This window comes from Pteropus medius, unplaced genomic scaffold (genome assembly GCF_902729225.1).
Source record: "Pteropus medius unplaced genomic scaffold, Ma_sr-lr_union100, whole genome shotgun sequence".
NCBI lineage: Eukaryota > Metazoa > Chordata > Mammalia > Chiroptera > Pteropodidae > Pteropus > Pteropus medius.
The window spans coordinates 326,524-353,681 of NW_024347732.1; the positions used below are offsets into that span (position 1 = coordinate 326,524).

Genomic DNA, 27,158 nt, shown 5'->3' on the forward strand with positions numbered 1-27,158 from the left:
TGTTGATTGATAATGTTGAGTTTAACTGTGTTCATATTAATTTTTCTGCCTTCTGGTTCTGTCCATTTCTCATAGATGAGTATTGAAATCTTCTACTATGATTGTGAATTTATCTATTTATCTTTACAATTCTATTAGTTTTTGCCTCACATAGCTTGATATTCTTGCTGTTATGTGCATACATGTTAAGTATTGTGATGTCTTAAAGAATTGACTTCTTTATCATTAATGACCTTTATCTCTGATAACTTTCCTTGCTTTAAAAATTGTTCTGTCAGAAATTAATAAAACTACTTTTGCTTTCTTTCGATTAGTATTAGAATGATGTATTTATCTCAATCCATTTATTTTTAAGCTATATGTGTCATTATATTTATGGGGCATTTCTTGTTGACAACAATAGTTGGGTCTTATGTTTTAATCTACTCTGACAATCTCTGTCTTTTAATTGCTGCATTTAGACTACTGAAATACAGAGGGATTATTGATACAGTTAGATTAATATCTACCATATTCATACAATTGTCTTATTTGTTGTCTTTGTTCTCTGTTACTATTTTTGTCTTCTACTTTTTTCCTTTTGTGGGTTCAATTGAGCATTTTATAGGATTTCGTTTTTAATTCTTTCTTAGCTTATCAATTATACTTTTAAAAAACTTTTTAAGGTAATAGCACTAGAGTTTGCTATGTATATTTATAGCTCATCTAAGTCCACTTGTCAGTGACACTATTTTTCTTATTTTCGAATTAGGTTTTCTTTTTTCAATGAATTGTAAGAGCCTTTTATATATACTGGTCCAAGTCTTTTATTAGTTTTATGAAGAGCGAACATTTTTACCCAATCTCTGGGTTGTTTTTTCACTTTCTTAATAATGTCTTTTGAAACAATTTTTTAAAATTATGATGAAGTCCAATTTATTTATTGTTTTCTTTTTGCTTAGCATTTTGGTGCCTAAGAAATTATTTCCTAATTCAAAGATATAAATATTTACTCATTTCTTTTCTACTAATATTCAAATTGATTTACTTCTTAAATTTTGGTCTTATTTAATTTTCGTGTATGATACAAGATAGAAATTTAAATCCATTCTTTTGCATGTGAATATCCAATTGTTCCAGCAACATTTGTGGAAAAGACTATTGTTCCCCAATTGAATTGTACTGGCACTTTTGAATCAAATCAATTGACATAGATGTAGGGCTTTATTTCTGAACACTCAATTCTACTTCATTGATCTATACAGCTAGCCTTATACAAGTACCATGTACTCTTTAAATATATATATATATAATTTATTTTTCAATTACACTTGTCATACAATATATTATACTAGTTTCAGATATACAACATAGTGATTAGACATTTATGTACTCATGAAGTGATCACCCAGATCACAAGTCTAGTACCCATTTGACACCATACATAGTTACTACAATATTGACTATATTCTGATGCTATACTTTACATCCCCATGACTATTTTGTAACTACCAATTTGTACTTCTTAATGTCTTCAGATTTTTCGTCCAGCCCCCCCAACACCCCTTCCATCTAGCAACCATCAAAATGTCCTCATATGTATGAATTTGTTTATGATATTTGTTCACTATTTTTTTTTTTTAGGTTCCACATATAAGTAAAACCATATGACATTTGTTTTTCTTTGCCTGACTTATTTCACTTAGCATAATATGCTTTAGGTCCATCCATGCTGTTGCAAATGGCAAGCTTTCATTCTTTTTTATGGCTGAGTAATATTCCATTGTATATATGTACATATTTTCTTTATCCAATCATCTGTTAATGAGTAATTAAGTTGCTTTCATATCTTTGCTATTGTAAATAGAGCAGAGAACATAGGGGTGCATAGAGCTTTTCAAAGTAGTATTCTGGTTTTATTTGGATAAATACCCAGAAGTGCAATTACTGGATCAAAAGGTAGTTCTATTTTTAATTTTTTGAGAAGCCTCCAAAAAGTTTTCTCTATAGGAACCTCCAAACTGCTTCCTATAGAGGCTGTATCAATTTACAATCCCACGAACAATGCATGATGTTTCCCTTTTCTCCAAATCCTCCACAACACTTGTATTTTGATTGATAGATGATAGCTATTCTGACAGGTATGAGGTGATATCTCATTGTGGTTCTAATTTATGTTTCTCTGATGATTAATAAATTTAGGATCTTTTCATATGTCTATTGGTCATCTGTATGTCCTTTTTGTTGAGTTGTATGAGTTCTTTATAAATTTTGGATATTAATTTCTTATAAAATGTATCATAGGCAAATATTTTCTTCATTCAATAGCTTGTCCTTTCATTTTGCTGCTTTTTTTTCTGTGCAAAATTTTTCACAGAAAATGATGTAGTCTCATTTATTTTTTTCTATTGTTTCCCTTGCTTGAGAAGACATATCAAAATCATATTACTAAGAGCAATGTCAGTTTTAGTACTTGTGTTTTCTCCTAGAATTTTTATGATTTTAGGTTTTACATTTAAGTCTTTAATTCATTTTGAGTTTATTCTTATGCATGATGTGAGAAGGTGGTCCAGTTTCTTTTTTTTTTGCATTCGTCTGTCTAGTTGTCTCAACACAATTTATTGAATAGACTGTCTTTGCCCCATTGTATATTTTTACCTGCTTTGTCATAAATTAAATGACTATATAGATATAGATGTATTTCTGGGCTCTCTATTCTGTTCCATTGATCTGTGTTTGTATTTGTGTCAGTGCCATGCTGTTTTGATTATTATAGTCTTGTAGTATAGCTTGATATCAGCTTGTGTGATATCTCCAACTTTGTTCTTCTTAAGATTGTCATGGCTATTCAGGGTCTTTTATGGTTTTATATAAATATTAGGATTATTCATTCCAGTTCTATGAAAAATGCCATTGGTATTTTGATAGGGATTGCACTGAATCTATAGATTGCTTTACGTTGTAGGAAGTTAATTATTCCTACCCATGAGCATGGTGTATGCTTTCATTTATTTGTATCTTCTTCAATTAATTTCTTCAATGACTTATGATTTTCTGAATACAAGTCTTTTACCTCTCCGATTAAATTATTCCTAGATGGGAGAGGGAAAAAATGGCATAGAGGATAGAGGCTCTGTTCATCCCTCTGGCGACCAAATCAAAGTTGTGACAGAAACAAGGAGCAGCAGCAAGGAAAAAATTGCCAGGGATCTTGATGAACAAGCCATGCAACTAAGGAGAAATCCAAGAAATCACCCTGCAACAGCAGAAGGTAGGATGGGGCGAGGACGCGGGGCTGCCGGGTCCTGAGCAGCTGAGTGAGATGGAGGCTGCAGCAGTGGCAGATGCCTCTTAAAGGGGCCACAACTGCGAGGGGATTTTTGCAGTAACGTACCTGCTCACTCTAAGCACCAGTGCTGATTCCGCTGTGCGTAGAGGGCACCAGGGACTTATAGGGAGACATTGTTGGAGTGAGGGCTGAGGTGAGACTCACTTGGTACAGAAGTGCCAGTGATATCCATTGTTCCCTGTTGAGCCCTCCTCAATACCAGTGAGCCAGACACAGCACCACCATAGCTGTGATGTCGTCAAACTGGATAACAGAGGCTGCTCTTCTCAGAAAATTCCCTGAAACCCTGCCTCCCCCAACTCGCAGCCCCACCCAAGCCACATCCAGGTATAGCGAGTCAGGTGCTCCTTTCTGAGCGGCACCTAGACTCACACTGGAGGCAGCTGGCCTCCATTTCTGGTGTGGCCTTTTGAGGCAACTATAAGCACAGTATCTGTGGATTGCTTGCTGAATCTTAACAGGGGACTCCAGAGAAATAGAGGCTTGGGCTAAGTTTGGCCTGCAGCTGAACTCCCCTCAGGACTGCCACTGGACACCTACTTCACAAATCCACACTAATAAGACCGGTAGACTTAAGAGCTTTGTTTAGTACATAAAAAGATGTCGAAAGGCAGCCAAAATGGGAAGACAAAGAAGCAGAAACCATATGAGAGAACAGAACAGAGATCCAGATATAATGGAATCAAGTAATCTAGCAGATGCAGAGTTCAAAACACTGGTTATAAAGATGCTCAATGAACTTTTGGGAAGTGTAGATAAATTCAGTGAGAACAACAAAGAGATAAAAAAAACAACATAAAAATGGAAATGGAAATTATAAAATGGAACCAGTGTGAAATGAAGAACACATTATCTGATGTGAGAACTATATTAAATGGAATAAATAAAAGAATAAACAAAGTGAATAAAGAAAAGGATCAAATGCCCTATCTAGAGGATGGGAAAGCAAAGGGCACACAATCAGAATCACAAGAGATAAGATGCCAAGACTATAAAAATAATTTAAGGAGCATATGGGACACTATTGGGGGTCCAAATATCCATCTAATTGGCATAATTGAAGAAAATCAAGATGTTGAACTTCTGTTTAAAGAAATAATGATGAAAAACTTCCCTAACCTGGTGAAGGAAATAGACATAAAACCCCAGGAAGCTCAGAGAATTCCAAAAATCATGGAACCAAAGAGGCCCACACCAAGACATATTATAATTAAAATGCCAAAGATTAAATACAAAGAAAGAATATTAAAAGCAGGAAGAGAAAAACAGATAATTACTTATAAAGGAATACCTATAAGACTAGAAGCTGATTTCTCAAAAGAAACTATGCAGGACAGAAGGGCTTGGCACAAAATATTTGACATGATGAAGACCCAGGATCTACAATCAAAAATACTTTATCCAGCAAAGCTATCATTTAGAGTTGAAGGACAGATAAAGAGTTTCCCAGAGGAATTTATCACCAAGCCAGTATTACAGGAAATGTTAGAGAGACTTCTTTAAGAAGAAAAAATAAAAAAGACTCACTTCAGATTAAAAGACACACACAGACTAAAAGGAAGGGGATGGAAAAAGATATTGCTTTGATGGACCTAGAAGGTATTTAAGTCAGACAGAGAAAAATAAACACTATATAATTTCACTTATAAGTGGAATCTGAGGAATAAAAAGACCGAACTAATCAAAAAGAGACTCAGAAATATAGTGAACAATTTGATGACAGACAGAGGGGAGGGGTTTCGGGGGGCTGGGAGAATGGGACGAAGGGTTAAAGAAGTACAAATTAGTAGCTAATGGATAGTCATGGGGATGGGGAGCCCGGCATAGAGAATGCAGTTAGTATTAATAAGCTGGCTAGGCGGAGGGTTAGGGGAGGGAGGGAGCAACTGGGGAGATCGTTTTAAGAACTATATAGATGTCTAAGCAATGTACTGTATACTTGAAACTAATTAAAATAAATAAATTTTTTAAAAAGAAAAATTATAGTTGACCTTGAACAACACAAGTTTGAACTATGTGTGTTCATTTATATGTGGATTTTTTCAATAAATACTGTAAATGTATTTTCCTTATGATTTTCCTATGTTTTTCTTTTCTGTAGCTTACTTTATTGTACAAATACAGTATATAATACATGTAGCATACTAAATATGTGTTAATTGACAAAACTTCTGCTTAAGTAGGCTATTAGTAGTTAAGGTTTTGGGGAGTGAAAAGTTATTAGTGGATTTTTGACTGTGTGGGGGTCCAGTGCCCCTAATCCCCAGGTTGTTCAAGGGTCAATTGTAATAAGAATCTAAAATAGCATATGAAAATGCAAATCTTTCTAGCATAAATATAGATTTGTAAAAAGTTTCAAGAAATGTTCAGCCTCACATACAAACATACAAATTAAAACAAATATAAGCTACCACCTCATACCTACTAATTAAAAAAAATTAAAATGATGAAATCCAGAGCTAGTAAATTTTAGTGGAGAATATGTATTTATATATTCCTGCTGACATTATAAATTATAAAAATCTTTTTAGAAGGTAAAAAAAATAATAAAAATAAATTACTCCCAGATGTCTTATTTTTTTTTGATGCAATTGTAAATGGAATTGGTTTTTAAAGTTCTCTTTCTTATAGTTCATTATTGGTGTATAGAAATGCCACCAATTTCTCAATATTAATTTTGTATCCCGCTACTTGACTAAATTTATTTATTAGTTCTAACATTTTTTTTGGTGGAATCTTTAAGGTTCTCTCTATATAGTATAATGTCATTTGCAAATGATGACAGTTTTACTTCTTCTTTTCCAATTTAGATTTTTATTTCATTTTCTTGCCTAAATGCTGAAACTAGGAATTTCAATACTGTGTTTAATAATAGTAGTAAAGCGGACATCCTTGTTTTGTTCCTGATCTTAAGGGAAATGTTTTTCGCTTTGCCCCATTGAGTATGATGTTAGTTGTGAGTTTGTCATATATGGCATTTATTATCTTGAGGAATGTTCTCTTTATTCCCACTCTGCTGAGATTCTTTCTCATAAATGGATGTTAGATTTTGTCAAAGGCTTTCTTATTTCTTTTGCATTTATTTATATGAATGTATGATTTTTATCTTTTAATTTATTAATGTGGTTATCACATTATTTGATTTGTGGATATCAAAAAAATATTGCATCCTAACAATAAATCTCACTTGATCATGGTGCTGAATTCAATTTGCTAATATTTTGTTGAGGATATTTGCATTTGTGTTCATCAGGGATGTTGGCCTATAATTTTTCTTTTTCTTTCTTTCTGTCTGTCTGTTTCTCTTTCTTTCTTTCTTTCTTTCTTTCTTTCTTTCTTTCTTTCTTTCTTTCTTTCTTTCTTTCTTTCTTTCTTTCTTTCTTTTCATCTGTTTCTTTCTTACTTGCTTTCTTTCTTTCTTTCTTTTCTTTTCTTTCTTTCTTTCTTTCTTTGCTTCTTTCTTTCTTTCTTTCTTTCTTTCTCTTTCATCTGTTTCTTTCTCTTTCATCTGTTTCTTTCTTTCTTCTTTTCTTTCTTTCTTTCTTTCTTTCTTTCTTTCTTTCTTTCTTTCTTTCTTTCTTTCTTTCTTTCTTTTCTTTCTTTCTTCCTTCCTTCGCTTCCTTCCTTCCCTTCCTTCCTTCCTTCCTTCTACCTTCCTTCCTTCCTTCCTTCCTTCCTTCCTTCCTTCCTTCCTTCCTTTCTTTTTTATTTTTTTGTACTATTTTTGTGTGGTTTTGGAATCAGGATAATCGTGGCCTCATAAAATGAGCTTGAGAGCCTTCCCTCATCTTGATATTTTTGGAATAAATTGAGAAGAATAGGTGTTAATTCATCTTTGAACGTTCGATAAAATTTACTTGTGAAGTCCAGGACTTTTGTTTGTGGAGAGTTTTTCCATTACTCATTTCATTTCATTAGTAGTAAACAGTCAGTTCAAATTTTCTGTTTCATTTTTATTCAGTTTTGAGAGATAGTATGTTTCTAGAAATACATTTATTTCTTCTAGATTGTCCAACTTGTTGGCTTGTAATTACTCATAGTATTTTCTTCTACTCCTTCGTATTTCTGTGGAGTCAGTTGTCACTTTTCTTTTTCATTTCTGTTTTTATTTATTAGAGTCTTCCCTCTTTTTTTCTTGATGAGTCTGGTTAAACATTTATCTATTTTTGTTTATCTTTTCAAACAATAATCTCTTGGTTTTATTGATCTTTTGTATTTTTTTTAAGACTCTATTTTGTTTATTTCCACATTTCCACTCTGACCTTAATTATTTCCTTCTACTCACTTTCAACTTTGTTTGCTGTTTGTCTTCTAGTTGTTTTAAGTGTGGGGTAGATTGTTTGAGATTTTTCTTGTTTCTTGAGGTAGGCCTGTATTGATATGAATTTCCAACTTAGATGGCTGTCACTGTGTACCATAGATTTTGGATCATTGTGTTTTCATTTTCATTTGTATCAAGGTATCTTTTGACTTTTTCTTTGATCTCATTGTTAACTCATTCATTGTTTAGCAGCATGTCATTTAGCCTCCATGTATTTATATATTTTTCATGTTTTTTTGTTTTGTCATTTATTTCTAGTTTCATATCATTGTGGTCAGAGAAGATGCTTGATATGATTTCAATCTTATTTAAATTTACTGAGACTTGTTTTGTGGCCTTACATGTGGTCTGTCTTGGAAAATGTTCATTGTGCACTTGAGAAGAATCTATAATCTGCTTTTTTGGGGTTGAAATGCTCTAAAAATACAAATTAAATTAAATCCATCTGGTCTCTTCTGTCATTTAAGGTTACTGCTTTGTTGTTGATTTTCTGTCTGGAAGATTTGTTCATTGATGCCAATGGGGAGTTAGGTTCTCCTACTATGACAGTATTACTGTCTATCTCTCCTTTTATATTTGTTAATATTTGCTTTATATATTTAGAGGCTTCTATATTTGCTGCATAAATGCTTACTAGGGTTATATTCCCTTGTTGGATTGATCCCTTTATCATTATATAATGTCCTTCTTTTGTCTCTTATTATAGCCTTTTTTTAAGGCTATTTTGTCTGATATAAATATTGGTACTCCAGCTTTTTAAAATTCCCATTTGTATGAAATATATATATATTTTTTTATTTCTTACTTTTAGTCTGTGTGTGTCAGTTGATCTAAAGTGTGTTTCTTTTAGACAGCATATGTCTGGTTCTTGTTTTCTTATCCATTCAGCCACCCTATGTCTTTTGATTGGAACATTTAATCCATTTACATTTAAAATGGCTATCGATAGATACATAGTTATTGACATTTTACTATTTATTGTTATGTTCATTTTTGGCCCCTTTTTTCTTTTTAAAGAAGTCCCTTCAACATATTTTTGTAATATTGGCTTGGTGGTGATGAAGTCCCTTATCTTTTCTTTTCTGGAAAGCTCTTTACCTCACCTTCACTTTTAAATGATAACCTTGCTATGTAGAGTAGTCTTGATTGTTAGTCCTCCCTTTTCATCACTTTGAATATTTTCTAACAATTCCCTTAGGCCTGCAAAGTTTCTGTTGAAAAATCAGCTGACAGTCTTGTGGGAACTCCCTTGTAGGGAATTAGGTATTTTTCTCTTGCTGCTTTTAAGATTCTCTCTTTGAATTTAAACTTTAGCATTTTAATGATGATGTATCTTGATGTGGCATCTTTGGGTTCATCTTGTTTGAGACTGCGCATCCTGGACTTATATGTGTATTTCCTTTACCAGGTTAGGAACGTTTTCTGGCATTATTTCTTCAAATAAATGTTCAGTTCCTTGTTCTTTCTCTCATCAACTTCTGGTACATCTATGATGAAATGTGATATGCATGATATTATAGAATCCCCTAAACCTATCCTTGTATTTTTTTTTCTTTTTCTTTTTTTTTTTCTCTTCTGATTTGGTGTTCTCTGCTACCTTTTCTTTCAATTTGCTGTTTCGATCCTCTGCTTTTTCTAATCTACTGGGTTTTTAAAATATTTTTAATTTTTCAGATATAGTTGGCATACAATATTATATTAATTTCAGGTGTACAACATAGTGATTAGACATCTAAATAACTCACAAAGTGATTACTCCAATAAATCTAGTGCCCCTCTGACACTGTACATAGTTCTTACAATATTATTAGCTATAATCCTTATGTTATGTTTATATATTCATGACTATTTCGTAACTACCAATTTGTATTTCTTAATCCCTTTCCCCATTTTCACTGACTTCCCCAACCCCCTCCCATCTGGTAACCCTCAGAATGTTCTCTGTATCTATGAGTTCGTTTCTGTTATTTTTTGTTGTTATTGTTGTTCATTTGTTTTGCTCTTTAGATTCCACATATACATGCAATCATATGGCATTTGTCTTCCTCTATCTGACTTACTCCACTCAGCACAGTACACTTTAGGTACATCATGAAATATCTTTTTCTATCCCATTACTTTAGTCTGTATGTGTCTTTTAATCTGAAATGTGTCTCTGGTAGGCAGCATATGTAAAGGTCTTGTTTTCTTATCCATTTGACCACCTACATTTTGATTGAAGCATTTAAATCCTTTTCATTTGAAGTACTTGTTAATAGATATATAGTTATTGCCATTCTTTATTTAGATTTGCAATACATATTTTTTTTTTTCTTAAAGAAGTTCGTCAAACATTTCCTGTAATATTGGCTTGGTTGTGATGAACTCTTTTAGCTTTTTCTTGTCAAGCAAGCTCTTTATCTGTCCTTCATTTCTAGATGTTCACCTTGCTGGGTAAAGTAATCTTGGTTGTAGGTCCTGGGTTTTCATCTCTTTGGATATTTTGTGTTAAGCCTTCTTGCCTGCAAAGTTTCTATTTAGAAATCAGCTAACAGTGTTATGGGAGCTCTCTTATAGGTAACTGATTGTTTTTTTTCTGGCTGCTTTTAAGAGTCTCTCCTTGAATTTAACTTTTGGCATTTTAATTATATGTGTCTTGATATCTTCCTCTGTGAGTTCATCTTGTTTAGGACTCTCTGAACCTCCTGGGGTTGTATGTCTATTTCCTTCACCATTTTAGGGAAGTTTTCTATCATTATTTCTGCAAATAGGTTTTCAATTCCTTGCTCCCTCACTTCTCCTGGTATTCCTATGTTGCAAATATTATTACACTTGATGTAGTACCTAAGATTTCTTAAACTATCTTCATTTTTCGGATTTTTTTTCTTGTTGCTCTTTTGATTGTGTGTTCTCTGCTACCCCATTCTCTATGTCACTGATTTGTTCCTCTGTTTCATCCACTCTGTTGATTCCCTCTAATGTATTCTTCATCTCAGATATTGTATTCTTCATTTCTGACTGGTTCCCTAATATGTTTTACATCTCAATTTTTATGCTTTCTATCTCTTTCTTAAAGTTCTCCCTGAGTTCATCTACTCTTCCACTAATTTCCTTGAGCATTCTTATAATCACTGTTTTAAACTTTGTATCTGGTATATTGCTTGTTCCTATTTGGTGAATTCTTTTCCTGGAGCTTTGTTCTGTTCTTTCATTTGGGACATGCTTCTTTGTTTCCACATTTTGACTGCCTCCTTGTGTCTGTTTCCATGTATTAGATAGGGCTCCTAAATCTCCTGGTTTTAATAGAGTGCCATAATGTAGTAGGTGTGCTATGAGGCCTGTGGCACAATACTGGGAGGTGTATAGTTGCACATCAAGTTCACTCAAAACGTGTGCACATTCGTGGCTACCTGGTAAGAGTCACCAAGCAATCCACATATGGCTGTCACCCATGCTGGGCTTATAGGTGCTTGGAGGGGCCAAGTCAGAAATCGAGACCAGCTGCCACTAGTGCCAGTTTTGGGGCTGCTCAGCAAGTGGTATAGGGCACACTGAGGCCAGATATTTTGAATTTTGTAAGCCTTTCAGAGATTTTATGAAAGTTTGCAGCAGGAGCCAGTATAGTCTGTTTGTATGGAATAAAACGCTGGAAACAGTTTGGGTGGGCTCACAAGTTGGGAGAGGCAGAGTCTCAGGAAATCCCCATCGCATTGGACCTGTGTTATCCAGGTTGATGGGTACTCTGATATGGCAATGCCTGTGTCTGCAGCCTGGGAGTAGGGAGGACTCAACAAAGAAACAATGGCTTCTGCATGCACCCCTGTCCAGAAGAAAGCTGCCCCTCCAGCCCTTGACCTGAAGCCCCAAAACTCAGCGCCTCCTCTTATGTTCCTGGTGCCCCTCGAGCAGCTGCTCCAGCACTGTAGCTCAGAGCAAGCAAGTTCATCAGTGAGTAAGGTCAGGGATGGGGCTTTTAAGAGGAACATCTTCAATCTTGCAGCCCTCCATCTCACTCTGCCACAAACTCTGTTGGTTTTCACAGCCAGAGGCTTTGGGGACTTGTCTTTCTGGCAATGGAACCCTGGGCTAGGAAGCCTAGTGTGCAGCCAGGACACTTTACTCTGCAGCCAAGATAGCCCTCCTGATTCTTCATTACCACTTACGGTTGTGGGATTGGGCTATTTCTTGTCTCCTCCCTGCCTACCATTTTGAGGTGATCTGTTATTTTTATCCCTATTTGTAGGACCCTGTTCAGCCAGACCTCAGGTGACTCCATGTGCTGGTTGCTCTGTGACTTTGTTACAATTTTGGTGTAGTCCCTAGAGGAAGCATGCACTGCCTCTACCTTCTATGCCATCTCGCAAGGAGCCCTCTATTCTATTGTTGATTTCTTCTAATTTATTCTTCATTTCATTTTTCATTTCTGACTGGTTGTTTTCTTATGTTTCCTATCTCCATTTTAATGTTTTCTGTCTATTTGCTGAAGTTCTCACTGAGCTCTTTGAGCATCTTTATAATCAGTGTTTTGAACTCTGCCTCTGGTAGATTGCTTGTTTCCTTTTTGTTTAGTTCTTTTTCTGGAGCTTTGTTCTGTTGTTCCATTTGAGACATGTTTCTTTGTTACCCCATTTGGCTACCTCTGATTTTTTCTATGTATTAGGTAGACCTGCTATGCCTCCCAGTCTTAGTAAAGTGGTCTTATGTCGTTGGTGTCCTGTGAGGCTCAATGGTACAGTTTTCATGGTCACCCGAACTTGTTGCTCCAAGTGTATCCCTTGTGCGGGTTTGTGTGAGTCCAACTGTTGTAGTTGGGCTTTGATTGCTGTTTGCGTGCCAGTAGAAGGAATTGACCCTTGGGCTGATTGTGTGAACTGGCTGTGACTACAGTGGAGGAGCTATTGGATAAGAGCTGACCCTATGGATCTGCATTCGCTTTAGTGGGGCTCTGGTTCCTTCCGAGTCTTCCCTTTGGGGCATTATTTATGGGGGTGGTTTTTTGGTGCTCTGCTATGGTTTGAAGCTGTCCATCATTTGTATTGGCTTTAGGACCTCTTGGGAGGTTTTCTGGTACAGGCCAAGATCAGCTGCTGCCTGTGCTCTTCCATGGACCATTTGGTAGAAACTACAATGTGATCTGCAGGTGATTGCCACTTGTGCCTGGCTTTGAGATTCCTGAAAGAGGCTAAGCTGAGAACTAAGGTCTGCTGCAGCTTCTGCCAGGCTTGGGGCTGCTTAGCAAGCACTTTGAGGCATATTGAGGACATATGTTGCTTGTTTGAAGTTTGTGAAACTTTGAGAGATTTTAGAAAATCCAAAGCATGAATCAAGACAGGACATTTGTATGAAAAAGCCACTGGAAAAGGCTTGGCTGGGCCTTCAAATTGGGCGGAGCTGGATCTCAGGGACTTACCAGGGCAGGGAAAATGGTATTAGTCAGGTGAATGGAGACTGGTCTATGGTGCTGGCTTGTATGTACAGGTTGAGTTAGGGAAGTGCTCAAAAAAGAAACAATGGATTCTGCCTGCACTTCTGTCTGAGGGAAAGCTGCCCCTCCTCCCCTTGACTTTAAGCCAGATTATTCAATTCCTCCCTGTTTGTCTGTTTCCCCAGTGATAGAGCTGAGAGAATCATGAGTTCATCAGTAAATAAGTCCATAGGGGCTCTTTAAGAAGATCTCCTGGGATTCCAGCTGCTATCCATCTTACTCAGCCACAATCTTTGCTGGTTTTCATAGCCAGAAGTTATGGGGATTTTTCTTCCTGGAACTAGAACCCTGGGCTGGGGAGCCTTGTGTGGACCACATTTTCTTCAGGGGGACCACATTAGGTGAGATAATCCTTCTTAAGTTTTAACTATGTTTGTGGATATGGAACCAGCCCATTCCATGTCTCTGCCCCTCCTATCAGTCTTGACATGGCTTTTCCTCTATATCCTTAATTATAGGAATTCTGTTTATCTAGACTTTATGTAATTCTTAGTGATGATTGTTCTGTAGTTGTAAAAATGATGTGGTTTTAGGAGGAGGCAAGCACAGCATTTAATTACTCTGCCATCTTGACAATAATGCCAGTTCCATTTACTCTTAATTACTGTAGCTTTGTAGTAAGTTTTAAAAATGAGCGTGTGAATCTTCAAAAACTTTTTTTTTTCTTCTTCAAGATTGTTTTGGCTATTCTGAATACTCTTGACTTTTCATATGAATTTTAAGGTCAGTTTGTCAATCTCTGCAAAAAAGCCATCTGGAATTTTAATGGGTATTGAATTGAATTTGTAGATCAATTTGGGAGTATTGTCATCTTAAGTATATTAAATCTTCTGATATATCAACATAGGATGCCTTTTTATGTCTTCTGTAATTTTTTTTAAAAAAATGCTTTGTAATTTTCACTTTATAAATATTGTATTTCTTTGGTCAAATTTATTCCTAACTATTTTATTATTTATTTTTGTTGCTATGGGAGATTGAATTATTTTATTAATATTATTTTAGGATTGTTTATTGTATAGAAATACAATTGTTTATTGTATATTTATCTTGAAAATTTGCTTAATTTGTTTATTAGTCTTAAGAATTTGTGTGTGTGTGTGTGTGTGTGTGGAAACCTTAAGAATTTTTTATATATATGACCATGTCATCTGTATAACATAGACAGTTTCCTCTTCCTTTCCAATCTTGTTGTCTTTTATTTCCTTTTCTTTCCTAATTTCCCGAGCTAGAACCTCCAGTACAATATTGAATAGAAATGATGAGAGTGGACATCCTTACCCTGTATTTAAATTATAATGAAAAATGAAGAATAAGTATTTACTTGCTCAATTGATACAAAGACCTTTTACAAAAGATGTTTTACAATTAACCATAAGACACAATCTACTATTTGATGATCATGATAATCATTAAGCATTTTACATTCTTTCTTTCTGATTACCTACATTCCTTCCTAGTTCCCACCACTGCTTTAAAAGTTTATTTACTCAAACACCCTAATATGAGAAATATCTATACTCTCAAGTAGGGATGAGCTCATACATATATCATTAAGCCATTCATTTAATATTTTTTAAACATACCATGTATGCCAGGTTCTGTAGATGCTGAAGATGTGGAGATGGAGGTAAATAAAACAAACATTATCACTGCTTTCATAGCAATAACTGATTAGCATTTGGATTCCTGTACTGTGCCTAGGAAGCATAGTAAACCATATCAATGTAAGTAGTTATCTGATTCTCTCTCTCTCTCTCTCTCTCTGTAATTGTAGTATATGTATACTATATACATATATTTAATATACATATAAATATATATAAATATATATATTTATGGTAATACATTTATAAGCAACTTACATCCCCAAATTATTATATCAAAATAATTTCCTTTGAATATAAACTAATGTGTATAGACTATTCACACTTTTATTTTATAATATAGTGGTTCCAAATGTTTAGCATGCATCACAGTCATCTTCAGGGTTTGGTGAAACAGATTGCCAGGCTTCACTGCCAGGATTTCTGATTCAGTAGATCTAAGGTAGCCTGAGAATTGTCATTTCTTAGAAGTTTTCAGTTGATGATGATACTGCTGGTTCATAGATGATATCTTGAGAACCATGGCTCTTTGCATTGCTGCAGATTCACTGTTCTGGGTTAAGGGGCATAAAACTTGGGCATTTGGAAGAAAACTGTGACATAACTCTTTATTCCAGCAAAAGCACAGCACACCTTACAAGGTGGCAGTTCTCCAGCAAGGGCATGACACCCCTGTATGGTTGCAGCACTTTTTATACACAGGTTAAACAACAGTGTCACACTGTCAGATGATGGGAGCCTGCACACAAATACTGGACATATGCTTACATATGGGGAGAAGTACTGAGTTTTCTTCTGCTTAGAAGTTAGCTACAGGTGTGAAAGGGAGCCTGATTATGGTTGTCTTTCTCTGCACACTCCACTCCTTCAGGGTTCCTGCAGTACACCTATTGGAGGCTTGGCGTGTGATTGCTGCAGGGAGGCAGAACTCTGTACCCGTATGCCACAACAACAATACATGGAACAACAACATGCCACTAGGAGGTAGGCTCCACCTCCTAGGAGAGCTAAGACCCAGTGCCAAGTAGACTTTAGGCCTGCCCATGAGGCTGCACAGGGCCGTGAAAACAACAATCTGATGGCTGTATCTACTACCATAAGGGCATAAGATGACCCTTGAACTTTTGAAAGCTATCCCATGTTATCTATCTATAACATGGCCAATGGGCCCTTTCCCCTTGTTACTTGTGCATGCTCCTACTTCATGTGACAAGGATGTGGCATATCTTAGCTGCATATCAAACACTTGGCACAGGGATCTGTGACATCTTCCCACTCCAAGGGAAGGTTCCATTGTTGCTTCAATGTCCACATAGTTTTAGCACTTGCATGCTGCAATCGTCTGTGGAGCCAGTGTGTCACATCAGTGGCAGGAGCCTTTTCTAGCCATTGCCACAGGAAAGAGCATCTGACTAATCATTTCCTGGAGAAACCGAAGGGACATGACCTATAACATGATAGACAGTTACATCCATTCCCTGTCTTATTTCCCATAAGTCTTGCCACATGGCTTGTCCTCACAAGAATCTATGGCCCACTAGCTAGTTTTGCCATTTCCACGTAGGCAACCATAATGTTAGGCCTTTAAACACCACCCAGCTATTAGTACAAATAGTCAAGGGCCCAAGTGTGGTCAGTAGCTGGTTGCACACCTATAGCTACCCACTTGGCTCCCTGCCCCCTACTGAATGCATCTGTGTACCATGCATCAGAAAGTATGGGTGGCTTCTCTTCTTTGTAGGGAGATATTTCTAAATCTGTAGGAACTGCAGCATCCAGTATATTGTCGGTGATAAACTCAACTGGGCCTAAAACTTTCTGAATTACATGGCCAGAGGGCTAGCAGCTATGGCACTCTGTTGTTCCATATATGAACCCCATTTTGTCAGAGTAGGAGTTTGGGCCACCCCTATTTGGGGGGCCTGTATCCATGTGCATAACCAACCTTGTACAGGGTAAGTAGTACACACCTACACTTTGGCCATGCCAATCTTTGCCTTAGTAGTCTATAAGGCTGCATATATAGCTGCTAGTTGCTTTTCTATTAGGGAGTACCAGCTCTCAGTGCCTTTCCATAATTGGGACCAAAAACCCACCAGGGTCCTAGTTTGTTCTGAAAGTTGTCATGGGCCTCAGCCATATCCTTCTGCTGTTATATGAATGTCTAATTCAAAGGGTTTACCTGGACCTGTTATCTGTAAGGCTTAGGTTTGCTGCACTGCCCATTTGGTGGCAGTAAACGCCTTCTCTATCATTTCATCCCAGTCCTAAGTAGCTCTCTTCTTGATCAGGCCATACAACAGTCATACTAGCTGTGCTGGATGGGGCACAAACACTCTCCAGTACACCAAAAGGCCCACATAACTCTGCAATTCCTAAACCATGTGGGTTGTGGATATCCTTGTGTCTTATCAATTATAGCATCAGGGATAACTTTTGTCTTACCTGACCAGACAATACCCAAGAATTTGACAAATAAGCCAGGTCCCCAAATTTTGGTTGCATTTACCGCCCAGCCACTTGTTTTCAGATGCTGCAGAAGCACTGGCGCCACTTGCTCTAGACCTGTAAGGGAAGCAGAGGTTAATGTGATATCATCAATATAATGAAACAATTCCACAATTGCTGGTTGGGTCCAGGTTGCCAAATCCTGGACCACCAACCCACGACAAATGGTTGGGCTAGGTAAATAGCTTTGGGGTGATATTACATAAGTCCATTGTCTTCCTTCCTACATGAAGACAAATTCATCTTGACTTTCAGGAGCCAAATATATGGAGAAAAAAGCATTAGCCAAATCCAAACATAGTGGTACATTCCTAGCCTTGTAGTCAGTTGACCCATTAGATCATGGATGGATGGTACTGCTGCATGCAGTTGGGGAGTCACTTTATTCAATTTCCTATAGTCCACAGTCATTCTCCACAAGCCATCAGGCTTCTTCACTGGCCACACAGGGGCATGATACAGACTATGGGTGGGGCACACAATCTGAGCTTTCTCCAATTCCTGAATTGCAGCCTTGTCCATCAGGTAAGCAATATTGCTTAACATTGGCAATGTGCCTTGGTTCTGGCACTTTCTGTGGCGGGTGATGAATATGACTGTCCCTGTAGCACAGTCATCACCACCTGGACTCGCAAATGGAATTCACCAGCAGAGGTCTGCAGATTGAGCCCTTGCAACACATCCACCCCGGCAACGGAGAAATATGCACTTTATATGAATGGACGTGGGGGTAAACGTACTATTCCAAGAGGCAAAGTCACAGTTTTGGTCTTAATAGTCTGCCCCCTTAGCCATCTACATAGGTAGCTGATCCAGGGCATCTGTCTGTATTTCCATAGATAAGACTGCAGTTGGTGCTGGTATCCACCAAGGCTAGCACTGTTTGGGGACCAGTGGATTGCTAATTCCATATGCGGCCTCCAGAACCCATATATCTCCTACAAACGGGCTCCTCGGCCTTCTCTCTAATCATATAGGGTTAACAGAGAGTCCTGGGGTTTCAAAAAGTCCTTCAAGGCCATAAGTCTGGTTCTCTCAGCAGGAGTTTTCTACCCATAGCCTGAACTGCTGCTCAGGTTCTAACTGTCGCATTCTAGCAACACTGCATTAGGCTGGTGGTCTATCTTGTCTTGATCAACACCTGCAGCTAGCAAATCAGTCCACATTTGCATTTGGGTCACCTGCACAGGACCCTGACCCAGACCTTTCTTTTTCTTCTCACTCCTCTGGGGTCTGGGCCTTACTTCACGGACACTTCTACCCCCATCTTCATGCATCTGCCCCCTACATTCCCCAGAGCAGCCTTTGCCGTACTCACTTCATATATATGTTTCCCCACATAGGGAGCCGGATAGCAAACAATGAGCTAAAAACAGTAGAGGGGGCAGTCCCTAACACTAGGTCCTGCATGCCAGTCATAAACCATTCATCATCCGGTCGGCGCTTATTCACATTAAACACAGCCTGTTGCATGCCCAATTCATGAATAATCTGCACTAATTTAGCATACATTTGCCATTACTCACATGCTCTGAGAGTCCTCTGCCTTTGAGGGTGACTCGGAGGGTGGACTTCTTTGGAGCTCAGATTCCAGTTGTTGCATCCTTGCACCCAAGGCATCTTCCTTTTGCAGAAGCTTCTGTACCTGCACAGCTTCTGTGAGAGCTTCATCCATATTCTGCTTCAAAGCCATTAAAGGCACCCAGCCCAATTCATAGCCATGGCTTGAGCTTTTTCTGGCAGTTGTGCTTTCAAAGAGTGGAGCGCCTTCTCAATACTTATAGAGGATCCATCAACTGCCTTCCATGGCTCAGGTGGAGTCCAAGTCATCAATACCGCCGCCATGGGGTACCACATACTCTGTGCAGGCCACATGTCCCTCCTATCTTTCAGCGGAGCACACGGCTCCCTTATCTGGGAATCCTGCCGACTATACCAAGTGTATTGCTGCAGATTCACTGTTCTGGTGTAAGTGGCACAAAAATTGATAAGTTGGAAGAAAACTGCAACACAGCTCTTTATTCTAGCAAAAGCACAGCCCGCCTCACAGAGTGGCAGTTCCCCAGCAAGGGCATGGCACCCTCACATGATGGCAGTACCTTTTATACACAGGTTAAACAATAGTGTCACACTGCCAGATGATGGGAGCCCGTGTACACATACGTAAGGGAGAAGTGCTGAGTTTTATTCTGCTCAGAAGTTAGCTATGGGTGTGGGAGGGAGCCTGATTATGGTTATCTTTCTTTCTCTGCACACTCTTATGAAACATTTTTTGTATCACTGTGTTTAAGGCCTATTTTTTTATTATATGGCATAGGAATTATAGATGTTTCCTAATTTTTTCACATTTCTTTCTGGATGATTATTGAATGTTTGAGCTCACTTATAAAATGGCTGGTCAACCTTCACCTGGAGGAGTAGTAGAGGGCTCATTATGCTAACTGAGATAATAAATCCTGTCACTAGTTCAACACCTTTTCTGTTTAGACTAAAATTGCTCTTTTCTAGAGATTGCTTAGTCCAATAGATTAGAAAAATTTTCACACAATATTATTATCTAGAGAGATTACTCTTTAACTTTCAATTTCAAGTTTCATTACAAATACTAGCAAATTATTATCACCTCAGTGCAAACATAAAACATACTAATGATCTTTCAGTGACAAATGTACTTGAAGTAGGAATCATTAGATAGATCAAGAATTCTAGAAAGATTATTTCGACTAATTCTAAGAATTTGTGGTCTTTCATATGTGTTTCTTCATTCCTGCTTCTGTATATTATTTTTTAAATAAAAAATCAATATAACGGTATTGAAGTTTCCAAAGAGTTTATAATTATAAACAGTAGTTAGATAATATCTTTAATATTTGACAGTGGTGGAAATCAGCCAAAGGGAAATGTCATTTTGCCAAATAGGAGTCTCACCTGAATTACCTTCATCATTTTTCTCTTGTCTCTGCTTTGGGATGAAAGTCTAGCTCTGGAAAAGCATTAGATTATTTTATAATTATATTGTAATGATGTAAATAAGGCACACCTAGCACATATTAGAACTTCTGCTTATGCCCCCTGCTTAATTATTTAAGTTGAATTAAGGCACATAGCTAAGAGGAAAGTTATTCATGTATTCTACTTAGATCACATAGTTCCCTGTTACCTAGTTAGCCTAGGAAAAAGATTAATTTGCTGATGATTACAATTAAGAGGGAATGATCCATTACATTAACTTTAATGAGCTGCAACAGGTCACTTGGTTACAGACGATATCATGCAGAAGTTGCAGTTCAGGGTGATATGAAATCCTTGAAAGCATCCGCCTGACATTTGTGCAGCAGCCATAACAAAGAAAGGTTCACTAGTTGATAGTCATAGAAATTGCTGAACTTCACTGAGTTTCCATTTGGACAAGCCTCAGTGTTCCTATCTAAAGTGCTTAATAATTTATAAACAGAGGTTATGTAACTGGCAGTTATGATTCACTGTATTAACTTAGAAGTGATCTTGTAGTTGAAGAGATAAGAAGTTTCTACATTTATTATATTTCCTCTCACTGTATTTTAAGGGTACATTTAAACTTCAACCAGTAAATTCAGGAGCTCTGGAATCCAATTACTGATTTAATTAAAGAAGTCCATAGCAAAATGTATTAGGCCGACTTGTCTCTGGGCACAAGTAAGACACTTCTATGTGGAAATTTCTGCTTTAAGATATATTGATATTTTAAACAATAGATAAATGAAATATATAAGCTTTTCAAGAAGACAAAATGATAGGAGGGAAAATTGAGAACATTTGCTTTATCTTACATTAAAAAGGATATTTAAAGTAATATGAACTTGGCTGTGATGTATTTTTCTAATTGAGCAATAAATAAATAGAACATTAAAGTATATATAGCATTCAGTAAACTGAAAAAGACTGTGCTTGAAAGACTTCCAATTTTTTCAAAGACGTCTTTTATTTTTTAAGAATCAAATAAAAAAATGAAATCTCAAAAGCAGATCTTCTTTTCTCAAGCCTAACCAATGGTTTAAGAAAGATTATTAGATTAACTATGAGCAGTTTGAACTTGTGACTGAAAAAGATAACTTTCCTTATGCCTAGGTAGAAAATACCTGTATTTTAAAAGTATGAATGGCTGGGAGGTGTTCCAAGGGAAATGGTAGGGGAGGGTGAAAAATAAAATCAGAGTCTAGAACAAGAGTCCATTTGAATGTCACTTCAATATAGGCATAAATCCCTAAGAATTCTCCATTCAAGAGGACAAACATATCATAGGTGAAGAACATTCACCTAATGATTTCCAGCTCACAGCAATCTTCCTTGCACCATTTTCATAAATTACTAGCTTGGCAAGGGAGACATAACTAAGGAATTCATTGTGTGAAGCAACTCTTTTGACAGAGTTTCTTTCCTGGTTTATGATATATGTACATTGCTGCCCTTATTTATATCTTTGTCAACACAACTTTATTTTCACTCAGTATAGTTATTCTTATCACATGTATTTTGCCACTACAATAATAGTTATCTTCTCCAATATCTGTCTGTCTGCAAAGGGAAAACAGGAACTATCGAAGTGAATGAAAAAAAAAAAAGTGTTTGACTGGTTTGGGCACAGTGTCCTGTCATGTGGGTACAAACACTTTATCTAGGGCTAACTGTGGGCCAGTCACTTACATCCTCAAAATTAAGTGTCTAATTGTTCCCCAAATGGTCTAATTATGACTACAAATAACTACAGGTATTCTGCCCTTGAATCTATTTCATGACCACAGAAGCTTATATCAACAAATTTGAAATGTTTGCACCTGCAACTAATAGAAGGACTAAGCTCCCCCGAACAAGTTGTCTAAGTCTTCAGGCCAATGACTTACAGATCCACAAACACTTGAAGCTGCCTGTTTTTGTATTAAAGATACTATTTAACAAACATCCTTTATTGTTGATAGAATTTACTTTAGTCTATCATTCTTTGCATTTTGTGTTACAGTGTATAATTTCTACACATTAGAATAGAGTAAATCTAGACAATTATGTTTTTTCACAACTTGAATAAAATCTTTGTTAAACAGTTCCTGAAAAGAACAGATGCCACCCATTATTTTTCCTGGCTGGAAAGCCTCATTTCTGCAAAGAGCAAATAAAGGAATAAAGAAAAGATTTTGTTTTATGGCAAAGAGCCATAATTTGGGCACCAGCTATCTCAGACACCACTTCATTATCACTATATATTTACATAAAGTTTAGCAAGTGAAAACAAGACCTATGGGATCACATAAGCATCCGCTTAACAGCTGTAGTATTTTTGCCCATATATTCATTTTCAATAGCCTAGCTGTATTTTCTAATTTAGGCAGTATCTTTAGTACATAGCACAGTGCCTTTGACATAGTACATATTTGCCCAAAACACTTTTTGTTTTTTAAATGAAGTGGAAGGTATTGAAGTGACATGGCTGTGGGTCATTTATATATGGCTTTAACATTTTTTTTTTAATGAAGTGGAAGGTATTGAAGTGACATGGCTGTGGGTCATTTATATATGGCTTTACCCAAGTAGATTTTACTTTTTTTCTTTTTTATTCTCCATCTCCCCAAGTTGGAAGTAGAGTAGTCTATAATTCTCATTTCTCTCTGACATGTGTTCTTCCTAGGACTGCTGGAATTCCTGGGTTGGAGTTGATATTGGAGTGGTGGTTTTTACAATGAATCTAACTGGTCAGTGACATCACGTGGTGCTGTTTTGAAAGGGGTGTATCATGGAGTCAAGTGAGAGAGTGTTCTGTTGGGTGCTGGGCTAAGGGGGAGCTGGCCATGCAGGGTGAAAGATCAAGAGGTGGCCTAATTGTCAACTGATGCTGTCTTTTCTGCCCTTGAATCTATTTCATGACCACTGAAGCATATATCAACAAATCTGAAAGAATGAAGACAGATGTTTTCCAAGTGTTTGACTCCCGACCTTCCTGGGTGACTTGCATTTCACTAGCTAACAGGACACAGCAGAGCATGGATAGGTCTAGACAGGTCAAGACCTAGCTGAGTTCTCACAGCTTCTCGGTGGATCACAAACTAATGAATAAGAATACTCTCTGAATGCCTGAGGTTAGAGGTCAACAGTTGTGATTCCTACTTACTTTATTAGGTGATCATCCATTAAAGTTGTTATTAAGTGGACACATATCATCCTTACAAATCTTAACAACCGGAGAGAGAACTGTCTTTGACTTTGTAACTGTTGCCAATGATGACTTCTACAGGATTTTCATAATATTCAAAAGAAATAAAACAAGAAAATTTTATAGATTCTCAAAATCTTCAAAAAACATTTAAATAGTTGTGACTACTTTTTTTCTTTTATTTATTTTTCTCTTATTATTTTATTTTTTAGGCGAGGCAACCCTTGGTTGACCTCACAGATTGCGAGGACCTTATCAGCTTACAATCCCTTATTATTTTTTTTTTTTTATGCCTACAATACCTGGTCTTCCTAGGTGATCTCCCAAGAAGTACTAACCAGGCCTGATCCTGCTTAGCTTCCGAGATCAGACAGGATCAGGCTTGTTCAGGGTAGCATGGCCGTAGACTATTACTTTTAAATCTTGAGAGAAATAGCTTTTAAAATATAATATCAAGTTAGATAATGGTGAGGACATAGCTGCTGCTATGTTTTTATAAGAATTATTTTAAATATTTATTTTGAGGAGTAATATTCTTTATATGATATATTATCTTTCCCTGAAACATCATATTAAATATATGTTTGCAACATTAATAAACATTTCCAAGGAATGCAGTATAGTAGCAAATATAATATTCTGCATTCAGCGCTTAAATTTCAAAATCTGACCAGCTCAATCTAACAAAGTTCCAGCTAAGTGCCTTATTCCTACAAACTTTTATGAGTCCCGAGTTTAAATTCTGGTTTCCTGTGGTTGGATGAGGAATTTTATCAAGGAAATTTTTATCCATATTGATAAAAAAAAAAAACCTCTAAGAAATTTTACTTTTCTATCAATAAAATACAAGTCAGTAGGCTGATTTCCCTGAAGGGACACCAGGAGTTGTTGAAACTATGTACCTTTGTAGTTCATTTACACATACTTTTCTCAGTTTGAAGATATGTTGAGAAACTAGAAATGATCATTATTAGTATCTAAACAATGGTTTAAATTGCTCTCCGGTAATTAAATTAAAACTATTTCCAGTAATAGATTGATAGCTTATATTTAGTATGGGATTATTTGCTTAGCAAAGACTTCTTAAAATGTTTGAGTCAATACCTGTGACATCTTCAGGGATGCCAATTTTCTTCTAGTGATGTTATCCTCATGTAATATTTTGGAAAAAAAAATGATGATTTTTAAAAAAATGAAAAATATACTATTCAATTGATTATTATGCCTCTAGATATGGTGCATGTAGTGGACACTGTGGTGTACTGCCCAGATTCTACCTTCAGGAACAAGGCACTTATTCCCTCAGCTGTCAGGGATGTTGACATTATTCTTATGCCAATATATGAGATTAAGATGTGGCCTAATTAGCTGAATTCCTTCCTAGTGGAGTCCTTTCCCAGCAATTGCCTTCTGCCAAGGGTTTCTGCCTTCTCTCTAGGAGCAGCACATATTCCGTGAGAGGGAGATGCAAGAATAAAATGGCTTAATCTCCTTGATTCAATGTGGAACAAATCTGAAGTCCCACCCAGCTCCAGAGTTCCTTAGGAGATTGGCTGAGATCTTGGTTCCAACTGCGGTTTTATTCAATTTACCAAATTTTGCTTTTCTCACTTCCTTTGGTTCAGAGAATACTGACACTCCAAATTTTAACTCAGAGGCTATTATTAAGAAACAAAACAATACAACACAGGACTACAAAGTCTAAGAGTGTATACTAGGTGGACGATGCTTCCTGAAACTTTCTCTTTTGCAAATACTGTTCCTTTTTTGTTCTCTCCTCTTAGGGCCTGTAGATTCAGGCTCTGCAGATGGGCCATTTTAGTAGAACTTCTGTTAAAATATTTCTAAATCTTTTAGTGTTAAGCCAAGATCTAATACTAATTCTACTAGGTGATTGCTAGGCTATGAGATTATTGCCCAGAACAGACTTGAAAGCAGCATGTGTTGAGAGCTGAGGAGTTAATGGGTAAGGCCATTTTAGTGAGGACACACGAAACCATCTGCAAAACTTCATGTCTCAGAATGCTTGTGACTGAGTGACTGCACTCGTTAAACACAAAGGGAGATGTTTCAAAAGTTAGGCACCAGGAATGATTTGCTTTGTACTTAGTAAATCTTTTACAAAACAGTCATGTATATGGACTGATCTGGAAGGTTTGCTCATATTATGCATACATGGAGGCACTGCCTTGGGGGATTTTTCCACTTCCTGGGAAGAGAAATGGTATATGATATAACCAAAGCTTGACATTTACAAGTTTTGAGGAGGTAATTTGGGATTTTCTGTAGGACAGTTTTGGGGATGTTATAAAGAAGTCTTGAGGCAGAAATATGGGGGAAAAAAGTTTGACAGAAGGCAGAGAGAGCAACAGGAAGGGATCATTCCTTAATTTTAGGCTATATTGGTCCTCTGATTCTATCATTCATTCATTTATTTAACATATGCTTGGCTGGGCTAGAAATATTGGATGTTCAGATTGGCACTCATTTATAGAAGCATGTTCTAAAAGGGCATACATTTCAAAATCTGACCAGCTCAACTTAACGAAAGCTCAGTATCTAAATTCTTTATTCCTACAAACTTCTGCTGTATCTCAACTAATAAGACATTAGAATGATTCAAGAGAAATATTAATTTTGTAACAACTGATGGTGCCCTGGCAAGCTATCTCGCAGGGGATATTTGACTTAGAGTTAAAATTTAGTCATGCAATATGACACAGCAAGAGAGCTCAAGGAGAGTAGTTTGCTAGATTTTCTGACCTGTGTGGTGGTCAATACAGGGTAGGAAATCTACAGATTCAAGAATTGCTTTGGGAATCTCCCACCTGTGAACAGCCAAATGTGTGTGCTTAAAAGCAAGTATTGCATTCATCCATGATTAGGAGACTTTTGTGATTTAGTTATGGTGCCCTTCTTTGGACTTTGGTGATCTCAGCAACTTCACTGTCATTCTTCCAGATATATTTATCATGGCAGTAGGGGTGGCAGTAGAAGATTTAAAAAAAAAAAAAAACTTACAAATTTCCCTGTTGATTGTGTCCATAGTGCCTGCACTGTGTTAAACAATGTGTATTGAGTGATTAAAAAGTCAGATAGATAAGATTCCTGCTCTCAAGTAGAGATGACATGTTACTGATTAAGAGAATTAGATGAAATGAGACTATAAGACAGTGCATGGCTGTATATACTTTTGCTTGTAGAGTTTTGATTAGGTTTTGTATGGGCAAGAATGTTTTGACTTCTTAGGATAGTATTTGATAATGTCAGGGGAATTACATTTTTGAGGCAATATAGTAGGTTTATAATATGCGTGATATACATGATTCATTGGTATTTTGTATTCTAAGTATAAAAAGAGTGATATATATATGGACTTGTTGAAGTTCGAAGTTTGAAAGAGCAGTATATGCTCAATATCAAACCAAAGAGTTGAAAGAGCATGAACCAATAAATTATCTTTTGAAACATAGTAAGGTGTCCCAGCACTTTGTGTATCCCCAATCTCTGGTGAGAAGTCACTGAGGACTACAACCATGAACTGTAGGCCATGATTACTCTTAGCAACTGAGGCCCCTGGAAGTAGATATTTTGGTGTATTCTGGGAGATGGAGAACTCCTGTTGGTGTCTTAGGAACTACCAAGAACAATGTTTCCACTGGAAAGCAAGTTCTTAGGATTAACTTCAATCAGGAGAGTCCTCAATATCTGAGAATTTTTTTTTTTTTTTTATCTATTGACCCGGCCCT

At 36.7% G+C, this 27,158-nt stretch overlaps 2 pseudogenes; both read right to left on the reverse strand.

Annotated features, from left to right (window-relative positions):
* Positions 1-18,903, reverse strand: part of LOC120614322 (eukaryotic translation initiation factor 3 subunit H-like) — a 96,353-nt pseudogene extending 77,450 nt beyond the window's left edge.
* A 4,796-nt stretch (positions 18,904-23,699) lies between these two features.
* LOC120614340 (uncharacterized) lies at positions 23,700-23,817 on the reverse strand (annotated as a pseudogene).
* Positions 23,818-27,158: the final 3,341 nt, after the last annotated feature.